The sequence below is a fragment of the Dama dama genome, chromosome 15 (assembly GCF_033118175.1).
Source record: "Dama dama isolate Ldn47 chromosome 15, ASM3311817v1, whole genome shotgun sequence".
NCBI lineage: Eukaryota > Metazoa > Chordata > Mammalia > Artiodactyla > Cervidae > Dama > Dama dama.
The window spans coordinates 21,889,757-21,902,325 of record NC_083695.1 but is presented as its reverse complement, the minus strand read 5'-3'; positions in this window follow the sequence as shown (position 1 = coordinate 21,902,325).

Genomic DNA, 12,569 nt, shown 5'->3' with positions numbered 1-12,569 from the left:
CTTGACCATTATTCCATTGTACCCCCAGTGCTCAGATCATTGCCTGACCCCCCCCTCAAGGGTCCTCAAAAACTACGTGTTGAATGTGCAGTGCATGACTGCTATGCTAGAAGATTCTCAGTGAGTATTATTCACAAAACTTCAAAGCCTGTTCCTTTCTTAGTAGTTTATAATATGAAAATAAACCTTTGAGACATCTCCCCTAAGAAAATGGATGGGGGGTGGGTAGAAAACATATTGCTATGGAATAAAAGATATAGAAAAAAATACAGTTAAAATGTAAGTATTGTTAGATAATGAGTTTAGATTATGTGAAAAATAAATTATGCAACTGATGTTTTGTCAAAATAGGACCTGTTTTCTAGGACCTAGAATACATAGGCTGTTTTCTTCTGTTTTAATTGAAAGTTATATTTGTTTCTAGAAGCAAGAGGGGGAACATGGGCACTTATAAGTATAGGCAATGGAGAACTGAATTTAAGAATAACGTATAGGCTATAGAAATAAATCTTCTGATTGGGAAGTAGGATTCCCCCCACCTGCCCCATCTCAGCCTTCCATGGCAGTACAGGAGTGATTCTCTAGGGTTAAGAGAGAGGTATTTTATCAGGTGGCTCATAGATAAGATCATAAGGTGTGTTAAAAAGATAACTTCTTTAGAACATTATTATTGTAAGGTGAAATTAGTGAAGTACATCAGTCTCAACCTTCTAGTCTAATTCCTCTCTAAAAATGAGTTGTTAGTGTATTTTGAACTTTTTATTGGAGATGAGTATACATATAATAGTTTTTCATATTGTAAATGTAAATCCTAATGAATTTCACAACTAGATACATTCCTGTGACCAGCATCTAGATCAGGAAACAGGGTGATTTCCTGCTTCTCAGAATACTCCTTGGTATTCCTATCAAACACCTGTGCCCTCCTCCATTCAGGTAACCATCATCCTGACTTGTATCGCAGAGGGGCTTAGGCTTGCCTCTGTGTGCTTCATGTAAATAAAATCCTATTGTATGGACCCTTTTTAGTTTTAGTAGATACTGCTTAATAGTAGTCAAAAATGTACCAATTTACAAACCTTCTAACAATGTATAAGAGTTCCAAGTGCTACATACACATCTCCTTCAACTCTTGGCATTTTCTGACTTTAGCCATTCTGGTGAGTGTAGTAGTAATCTCAAACTGTGGTTTAATTTAGAAGTTCCTGATGGCTCATGCCTTTCAATACTGTTCATGGGGTTCTCAAGGCAGGAATACTGAAGAATGCCAAAGAAAGTTCAAACTACCGCACAATTGCACTCATCTCACACGCTAGCAAAGTAATACTCAAAATTCTCCAAGCCAGACTTCAATAGTATGTGAAACGTGAACTTCCAGATGGTCAAGCTGGATTTAGAAAAGGCAGAGAGGAACCAGAGATCAAATTGCCAACATCTGTTGGATCATTGAAAAAGCAAGAAAGTTTCAGAAAAACATCTACTTCTGCTTTATTGACTATGCCAAAGCCTTTGACTGTGTGGATCACAGCAAACTGTGGAAAATTCTTAAAGAGAAGGCATACCAGACCACCTGACCTGCCTGTTGAGAAATAAGTATGCAGGTCAAAAAGAAACAGAACTGGACATGGAACAACAGACTGGTTCCAAATCGGGAAAGGAGTACGTCAAGGCTGTCTATTGTCACCTGCTTATTTAACTTATATGCAGAGTACATCATGAAAAACGCTGGGCTGAAGGAAGCACAAGCTGGAATCAAGATTGCCAGGAGAAATATCAATAACCTCAGATATGCAGATGACACCACCCTTATGGCAGAAAGTGAAGAACTAAAGAGCCTCTTGATGAAAGAGGAGAGTGAAAAAGTTGGCTTAAAGCTCAACATTCAGAAAACTAAGATCATGGCATGTGTTCCCATCACTTCATGGCAAATAGATGGGGAAACAGTGGAAACAGTAACAGACTTTATTTTTGGGGGCTCCAAAATCACTGCAAATGGTGATTGCAGTTATGAACTTAAAAGACACTTGCTCCTTGGAAGACAGCATATTAAAAAGCAGACACATTACTTTGCCAAAAAAGGTCCATCTAGTCAAAGCCATGGTTTTTCCAGTAGTCATGTATGGATGTGAAAGTTGGACTATAAAGAAAGCTGAGCACAGAAGAATTGGCGCTTTTGAACTGTAGTGTTGGCAAAGACTCTTGAGAGCCCCTTGGACTGCAAGGAGATCCAACCAGCCAATCCTAAAGGAAATCCGTCCTGAATATTCATTGGAAGAACTGATGCTGAAGCTGAAACTCCAGTACTTTGGCCGCCTGATGCGAAGAACTGACTCATTTGTAAAGACTCTGATGCTGGGAAAGATTGAAGGCGGGAGGAAAAGGGGATGACAGAGGGTGAGATGGTCGGATGGCATCACCAACTCAATGGACATGAGTCTGAGTAAGCTCCAGGAGTTGGTGTTGGGCAGGGAAGCCTGGTGTACTGCAGTCCATGGGGTTGCAAAGAGTCAGACATGACTGAGCGACTGAACAGAACTGAAGGCTCATGGGATTGAAGTACCTTTTCACACGATTTTAGGATACTTGGATATCCTCTCATGACGTGTCCAGATTTTTTTTTTCAGTTTTCTCTTGGGTTGTCTGTCTTATTGATTAGTAAAAGTTTGTACACATTCTCGATATTACTCCTTTGTTAGATATACATATGTGTGTGTGTGTGTGTGTGTGTGTGTGTGTATAGGGATGTTATTATCTGTGTTAGTGCACTTTATGTCTTGTTTAAGAAATCTCTACCTACTCCAAGATCAGAAGGATGTCTTCCTGTGTTCTCCTCTAAAAGCTTTATTGTATTTTCACATTTAGATTGGCAATCCATCTGGAATTAATTTTTGAGTAGTGGTATGCTGCTGCTGCTGCTAAGTCGCTTCAGTCATGTCCGACTGTGTGCCCCATAGACGGCAGCCCACCAGGCTCCGCCGTCCCTGGGATTCTCCAGGCAAGAACACTGGAGTGGGTTGCCATTTCCTTCTCCAATGCATGAAAGTGAAAAGTGAAAGTGAAGTCGCTCAATTGTGTCCGACTCTTTGCGACCCCATGGACTGCAGCCTACCAGGCTTCTTCATCCATGGGATTTTTCCAGGCAAGAGTACTGGAGTGGGTTGCCATTGCCTTCTCCTTTGAGTAATGGTATAGGAAGAGGTGTATATATATGTATTTTTAACATATCCTATTAATCCAGAATCATTTATTGAGAATACTGTTCTTTCACCCATTGCATTATTGCCTTTGTCATGAATCAGATGACCATTCATGTATAGACCTCCAATCTAGTTCACTGGTTAGTTCATATAACTTTAAGTCAGTCCCATGAGGTCCTCATGAACTATAGCTTTATGATTGGTTTTGTTCTCAGGTAGAATGAATCTTCAGCTTTGCTCTTCTTCTTCAGTTTCCTTAGGTATTCTTGGTCCTTTGCATTTCCATATGAATTTTAGAACCAGCTTTGTCAGCTTTCCCAAAAAATCCTGCTAGAATTTTGGTTGGGGTAGTGTTAATTTATAGATTTATTTGGGAAAAATTGACATCGTTACAATATTGAGATTTCTGAATGTTAAAAGCTTTCTGAAATGTTTATTTCTAAATGTATTTAAATATGTAGCTTCCCTCAAGGATTTTTTTGGTTTCCAGTGTGGGGGTATTATAAATATTGGTTGGCCAAAAAGTTCATTCAGGCTTTTCATACCACCTTACAAAAACCCAAACAAACTGTTTGGCTAACCAATATTTTATGATATTTATTTCATGAGAATTATTTTATGTAGTCAATATATTCTATTATAAATAATATATTTTAAAATGTAATTTTCTATTTGCAAATGATATATAGAAATACAAATGATTTTTCAAGAATGACCTTTTATCCAGCAATGTTGCAGATTCAATATTAGTTCACAGAATTATGGATTCTTTTGGATTTTCTACCATATAATCATGTTGTCTATAAATAATGACAACTTTTTTTTTCTTTTATACACATTTACTATACCACAATGCTGGGACCTCCAGTACAATATCAGTTATAAATAGTAAGAAAGGCATCCTTGTCTCATGCCCAAGGCTAGAAGGAAAGTTTTCAGTTTTTCACCAGTGGGTATGATGTTTGCTATTGTTGTTGTTTTGGTAATATTCTTTAATTGTTTAAGAAAGTTGCCTTTTATTCCAAATTTGTGAAGGCTTTGTTTTTAAATATAAAATACATGAGGAAGAGAAAAATTTTGTCAAATTGTTTTGCTGCATCTATCAAGATGGTCATATGATCTTTTTTCTTTTATTTACCTTAATATAATTGGTTTAATTTTTAAATGTTAAGCCAACATTGCATTCCTAGAATAAGCTCAACTTATATATCACTAGATTCAGTTGTCTAATATTTTGTTAAAGATTTTTCATCTGTGTTTATGAAAGATTGGTTCTGTTAATTCTCTTTCTTGTAATGTCCTTGTCAAATTTTGGAATTCTAGTTATATTGCTCTTATAAGAGTTGCATTAGAAACAGTTGTCTTTTTGTTTTCTAGGTGAAATTGTGCAAGACTCATGGTTTTTTTTTTTTCCCTTCAATTTTTCTAAGAATTTACCAGTGAAACCATGTGAGCCTAGAGTTTTCTTTGGGAGAGATTTTTAAATAATAGAGAAAATATGGCTAAGCTAGTCAAATACTGGTTTAAATACTGAGCTAGTCAAATTTTCCACTTCTGTTTTGGTAAATTATGTATATAATTTTAGAAACTTATGCATTTCACCCAAATTGTCAAATTAATAGGTGTTAAAATATTTAATTGGGACTTCCAGGCGGTCCAGTGGCTAAGAATCTGCTGCAGTCCATGGCATCACAATAAGTCAGATAACTGAGCAACTGAAAAACAGCAAAATATTTAATTACCAAGCAGTTGGCATTATGCCAGTTATATTTTGTTATTGATTTCTATCTTGATTCTCTTGTGTAAAGACAACTCTGTGATCAACTGATTTTTTTAGATTTGTTTAGATTTTCTTCATGATTTTGGTAAAAAAATGCATGTTCACTTGAAAAGGTGAATTCTGTCATAGTTTAAGGCAGTATTCTATATGAACCAGTTAGGCCAAGTTAGTTAATTGGGTATTGTTTTTACAGTTTTTTTGGTTAGATTGTCTTATGAGCTATTAAATAAAGTATGCTGAAGTTTTTCTTTAAGAGTATGAATCTGTTCACTGAGCCTTTTCATTCTGTTCATTTCTCCTTTAATATTTGAAGCTCTGTTATGGAGTACAGAAAAACTCAAGATTGTGACTAACTTCCTGCTGAATTGATCCTTTTACAATTATGAGGTTTCTTAATTATCCTTTTTACTTTATATCTGCAAATTTGGTAATTCTTTTTGCATTAAATCTATTTTATCTGATTTTACTATAGATACACTACCTTTGTTTTGTCTATTGTTTGCATGGCATATGTTTTGTTTGTTTTTTTTACTGTTAACATTCCTGTATCTTTATACTTAAAGTGTGACACTTTAAACAAGATATTGTTGTTGTTTAATCCAATCTGACAACCATAAATCTTTACTTGGTGTATTTAGTTCATTTACAGTTAAAATAATAACTGACACAGTTTGATTTATATATCATGTTGCTATCTATGTTCTATTAAGGCTGTTTTGTTACTGCTTTTTCTATTTTTCTTTCCTTCTTTAGGATTAAACTTTTAAAATTATTACTTCATTTATCCCTTCTATTATCTTGTAATTATTGGATTGCCCAACATTTTATGGAAATCCCAAATGAATTTTTTGGCCAACCCAATGATAATAATTTATCATTAACCATTCATATAGTGGTCCTCCTACATATGCAGCCCTGGTGGGGGTTTAGGTACTCAGTCGTGTCTGACTCTTGGACCCCATAGACTGTAGCCTGCCAGGCTCCTCTGTCCATGGAATTTCCCAGGCATGAATCCTGGAGTGGGTAGCCATTTCCTTCCCCAGTGGATCTTCCCAACCCAGGAACTGAACCCTGGTCTTCTACATTGCAGGTGGATTCTTTCCTCATTGGGCTACGAGGGAAGCACTAGCATGCACCAGCATGGCAATATTTGCCAGGATCCTAGCAGATGTTGCCATCATTAGGTGACACTTTCACTTTTTCATCCAATCTGCCTCACTCACTTAATTCACCTGCCTGGCCACTATAGGAATTAAAGTTTGAGATTCTTAAGTTAGAAATTCTAAGATATATGTCATAGTTCTTGCTTTCAATATGCTGATATTCTAGAGGAGAAATAATCAAGTATGATAATCTGTTTGGCACTCTGTAAGTGCCAATCTACAACCTGTGGGTCAAATCTGTCCTACCATCTGTTTTGGTGAATAAAGTTTTTACTGGAACACAGTCATGCCCGTTTGCTTACATATTGTCTGTGACTGCGTTCACACTACTGTGGCAGACTGGGATAGTTGTGGCTGAGATTGTACAGCTTGCTACATGTGTTCCTGGATTAGCTAAATTGGGTGCCTGAAATAATAGACATTGATCCCGTCACATCGTGTAGGTCAGGATCCAAAATCAAGGTGTTGACAGGACCACATTCCCCACAGGGTTCCAGAGCTGTCTTTTTTTTTTTTGCCATATCCATCTTCCAGTGGCTGTCAGCATTGCTTCGTTTGTGGCGGCATCACTCCACTCCAACCTCTGTCTCTATGGTCACATTGCATCCTCCTCTTCTACCTATCTTCTCCTGTATGTTTCTTTTATAAGGACACATCATTAACTTAGTCCCCACCTGGATGGTTCAGGATGGTTTCATCTCACAACCCATTACATCTGCAACAGTCCTTTTTTCAAATAAAGTAACATTCATAGTTTCCTGGTTTTAAGACATGGATCTTTTTAGGGTCCACTGTGTAGCCTACTGGGAGAAGGAAATGGCAACCCATTCCAGTATTCTTGCCTGGAGAATCCCATGGATATTATCAGAGCCTAAAATATTTATTATTTGGCCCTTCACAGAAAACAGTTTCTAACCTTCATCATAGAGTAGTACAAAGAAGGCCATATAACCCAGATTGATGAAGGTGGGAGATCAAAGACATACATATTCCTGGGGAAAGGTGACATTTGAGCTGAATCTTTAAGGTTGAATACAACGTAGCCAGGTCTGGGGAGTGTTTGAAAGATATGAGAGAATAAAAAAGAGGGAAAAAACTTCAAGAGAGGCAATAGCAGTGTGTGCAAGGGCCCAGAAGAATACACAGTGTGGCATGCAGTTAAATACAAGTGTAATAGCTCAGCCTGGCTATTGTGTCAGGTACATATGGCAGAGAGGCAAAGCGCAGGTCATGAATACCTTTACAGACAAAATGAAAAATGTTATATTTAATCCAAAATACTGTAGGGAACAATGATGAGTTTTAAACTGGGGAGAGAGGCAGTGAGATTTCCATTTTGTACGGATTGTTTGAAACCAGTACACACCAAATAAATTGGAGAAGAGCACAAGATGAGTCAGAAGGAAATTATGTGGCTATTACAAGAATATGAAAGTTGGAATGAGGGCCTGAAGTGGTAGCAGTGAAGATGAAGAAGATATGGGATTTAAATATAATTTAGGAGGTAAAATCAATAGGATAGGGAGATTTTTTCCCCTCTGGCTGTGCTGGGTCTTCAATGTTGTGTAAGGGCCTTCTCTAGTTGCAACAAGCAGGGGCTGCTCTTTAGCTGTGGTGCATGGGCTTCTCATAACAGCGTCTTCTCTTGTTGCAGAACTCAGGCTCTAGAGCGCGGGCTTCAGTAGTTGTGGTACGCAGTCTCGGTTGCCTCATGGTATGTGGGACCTTCCTGACCTGGGATTGAACCCGTGTCCCCTGCACTGGCAGGCAGATTCCTAACCATTGGACCACCAGGGAAGTCCCAGGGCGTCTTTTTGTTTTAGTGGATGTGACAAAACTTGAAGAGATAAGATGACTCCCATATTTCTATTGGAAAGTGGGTCAATGTTTGTGCAATATGAACATAGAAAATGAAGGAATATATAGATAGAAAATGCAGGAGAGTAGATTTAGAGGGAAGGATGGAGAGGTCCATGGTGTACCTTCTGAGATGGGAGTAGGATAATGACTAACATACTGAACAAGTTTGAGTTGTAGATGTACAGTTGAATCTATTGAATAAGCCCTTGTGTATGTGGGTGTGACAATTAGAAAAGATATCAAGTGTTTCACTATTATTATTCACTATTATTTTTATACCTTTTGAAGACCTTGTTTTAATTATCCTTATCTGTTTCAAATCTTTCCTAGCAGAATGAGATAAAGACTCATTTTCTTTAAACTGACAAGATGAAAGGACAGTAGGATGCTATTCTCTGCAATAATATTGTGGTAATGTTTGTTACTATCAGGTAATGAAAATCAACCACTACTTAACTCCTGTTTCTCCTCCTACTTTACAAATACTAATTAGTATTCAAATCACTAAGGCATAGTGAGTAAGAGCTTCACAGAGATTATTCATATACTTTCTGGTTGCTGGAGATCCAACTTATCCACATAGTAGATTGGACACACAGGAAATGACTAACAAATGTGGTGTTAAGTTGCATGATGAAATAAGCTAAACAGGTAGAATTCTCTGAGTTGAAAGCTTGAAAAAGTTGAAAGCAAGAAAAAAAAATCTCTCTTTCAAATAGCATACAGATATTATACAGGGCTTGTTTATCCAGTTTATATCTACATGTAATATTATATAATATATTACCATAGTATATATCTTGATAAAAAGATGTTTCTTCTTTTTCCTGTTGTTGCCACCCTCTGGTTATTGGCAAAGAAAAACAGATTCTGTGATATTATTCATACATTCAAGCAAAGTTCTACCCCATATGATCCTCATTTGCTTAGTCCTAAATATGGAAACTGAGTGGTTTTGAACACACGGTGCTCTTTCTAACCTCAAGAACATCCTAGAAATCTTCCCTTTGCTAGACCCAAATATACTCCATCTAGGTTGTCTTCACTCTTAGATTAGGAAAGCTTTCCCCCCGCTGTGTTATCTGTGTTGGTTCACCTAAGTTTTTTTTCTCATCACAGAATCCTATGATTCCTTCTTAGAATCAAGTAAAACCTGTATTATCTGTTCTATTTTTTTTCTTTTTTAAACTGAAATATTATACTACATAATGATCTGACATTTGCATACATGATGAAAAGATCGCCATAAGTCTAGTAACCATCTGTCACCATACAAAGTTATTGCAATACCATTGACCATATTCTTTATGCTGTGTATTATATCCCCATGACTTATTTATTTTATAAATAGAGGTTTGTACCTCTTAACCCCCTTCACCTATTTCACTGCTTTTACAAGCCCTCTCCTTTCCGGCAAAACCCATTTGTTCACTCTATCTTTGAATCTGTTTTCATTTTGCTTGTTTATTTGTTTTGTTTTTTAGATTCCATGTGTAAATAAGATCATGTGGTATTTATCTTTCTCTGTCTGATTTATTTCACTAAGCATAATACCTTCTTGACCCATCCATATTTTTGCAAATGGTGAGATTTCATTTTTTTAATGGCTGAGTAGTCTGCCCTTGTAACATCTATACCACATTTCCTTTATCCATTCATCTGTTGATGGACACTTAGATTGCTTTCATACCTTGGCTATTATATTGGATAAATAATACTACAAGGAACACTGGAGTGCATATATCTTTCAAGTTAATATTTTGTTTTCACAAGTGAAACTGCTGTATCATATATTCATTCTATTTTAGTTCTATGACACACCTCTGTACTATCTTCCATAGTGACTGTAGCAATTTACATCTCCATCAATAGTGTACTAAGGTTCCCTTTTCTCCATATTCTCACCAACACTTGTTATTTCTTGTCTTTTTGATAATAGCCATTCTGACAGGTGTGAGGTGGTGTCCCCTTGTGGCCTTCATTTGCATTTCTCTGATGATTAGTAATGTTGAGCATCTTTTCATGTGTCTTCTTTGAAAAAGTACCTATTCAGGTCCTCTGCCAATTTCTTAATCAGGTTGTTTGTTTTATGATGTTGAGTTGCATGAGTTCTTTCTATATTTTGTATATTAACCTCATCAGATATGTCATTTGCAAACATCTTCTGCCATTCAGTAGATTGCCTTTTTGTTTTGTTGCTAATTTCTTCCACTGTGCAAAAGGCTTTCAGTTTGATATAGTGCCATTTGTTTATTTTTGCTTTTGTTTCCCAGTCCCAAAGAAGCATATCCAAAAAAAAATATTGTAAGACCAGCATCTGAGAATATACTGCCTGTGTTTTCTTCTAAAAGTTTTATGGCTTCACATCTTACATTTGTCTTTAATCCATTTTGAGTTTATTTTTGTAGATGGTGTGAGAAAGTATTTCAGTTTGCTACTTCTGCATTAACTGTCATTTTTTCCTAATGCTATTTATTGAAGAGGGTATTTATTGTTTAATATATTTATTAGCATAATTTTATTATTATATTGTGATAGTTTTATATTATTGTATTTTATTATTGTATTGTGATAGTTTTATATTATTGTATTGTATTATATATTGTATTAATATATTTTCATCTCCTTTGAAATAGATTAATTGATTAGATAAGTATATTTCTGGGTTCTCTATTCTGTTCAGTTGATCTACATGTCTGTTTTTATGCCAGTACAATAGAGTTTTGATTATTGTAGCTTTGTAGTTTAATTTGAAATCAGGGAGCATGATACCTCCAATGTTGTTCTTCTTTTCTCAAGATTGTTTTGGCTATTCAGAGTCTTCTGTGTTTCCATGCAAATTTTAGAATTATTTGTTGTAGTTCTGCAAAAGTATTTTGTAGAAATTACATTAAATCTATAGATTGCCTTGGGTAGTATGGACATTTTTATCAATATCAACTTTTCAAAGTTTTGAGCACAGTGTATCTTTCCATTTGTCTGTGTCTTCAGTTTCTTTCATCAGTGGCTATAGTTACCTAAGTACAAGGCTTTTACTTCCTTGGTTGGGTAATCTCTTAGGTATTTTATTCTTTTTGATATAATTTTAAATGGGATTGTATTCTTAATATCTCTATCTGATAGTTTGCTATTAATGTATAGAAACACAACAACTTTCTGTATATTAATTTTGTAATCTGAAACTTTCAGTTTAGTTCAGTTCAGTCTATCGTCATGTCCGACTATTTGCGACCCGATGGACTGCAGCACGCCAGGCTTCCCTGTCCATCAACAACTCCTGGAGCTTACTCAAACTCATGTCCATCACGTCGGTGATGCCATCCAATTATCTCATCCTCTGTTGACCCCTTCTCCTCCCACCTTCAATCTTTCCTAGCATCAGGGTCTTTTCCAATGAGTCAGTTCTTCACATCAGGTGACCAAAGTATTGGAGTTTCAGCTTCAGCATCAGTCCTTCCAATGAATATTCGGTACTGATTTCCTTTAGGATTGACTGGTTGGATCTCCTTGCAGTCCAAGGGACTCTCAAGAGTCTTCTCCAATACCACCGTTCAAAAGCAACAGTTCTTTGGTGCTCAGCTTTGTTTATAGTCCAACTCTCGCAGCCATACATGACTACTGGAAAAACCATAGCTCTGACTAGAGGGACCTTTGTTGGCAAAGTAACGTCTCTGCTTTTTAATATGTTGTCTATGTTGGTCATAGCTTTTCTTCCAAGGAGCAAGCGTATTTTAATGTCATGGCTGCAGTCACCATCTGTAGTGATTTTGGAGCCCCAAAAAATAAAGTCTCTCACTGTTTTCGTTGTTTCCACATTTATTTGCCATCTATTTGTCTGAAACTTTACTGAATCATTTATTAGTTCTAATAGTTTTTGGTGACATCTTTAGAATTTTCTATATATATGTTATCTGCAAATTGTCTTCCTTTACAATTGGGTGTCTGTTATTTTTTCTTTGTCTGATTGCTGTGGCTAGAACTTCCAATACTATGTTGAGTAAAAGTGGCAAGAGCATACATCCTTCTCTTGTTCTTGATCTTTGAGTAAATGCTGTCTGCTTTTCATCATTGAGTATGGTCTTAGCTGTTGGTTTGTCATATATGACCTTTATTGTTCTGAGGTATTTTATTCTATACCCACTTTCTGGAGAGTTTTTATTTTAAAAAAGGATGCTGAATTTTTATGAGAAGCTCTTTCTGATCATTGAGATTCTTTAATTTGTTAAATAGATGTATCTTCCCTTGTGGCTTCCCTTGTGGCTCAGCCAGTAAAGAATCCACGTGCAACGCAGGAGACCTGGGTTTGATTCCTGGGTTGGGAAGATCCCCTGGAGAAGGGAAAGGCTACCCACTCCAGTATTCTGGCCTGGAGAATTTCATGGATTGTATTGTCCACTGGATCGCAAAGAGTTGGACACGACTGAGCGACTTTCACTTCATCACATTGATTTACAGATATTGAACCAAACCTGGGATGAATCCCACTTGATTTTGGTATATGATCCTTTTGAAGTGTTGTTGATTTTGGTTTGCTAGAGTTTTGTTGAGTAGTTTTAAATCTATTTCATC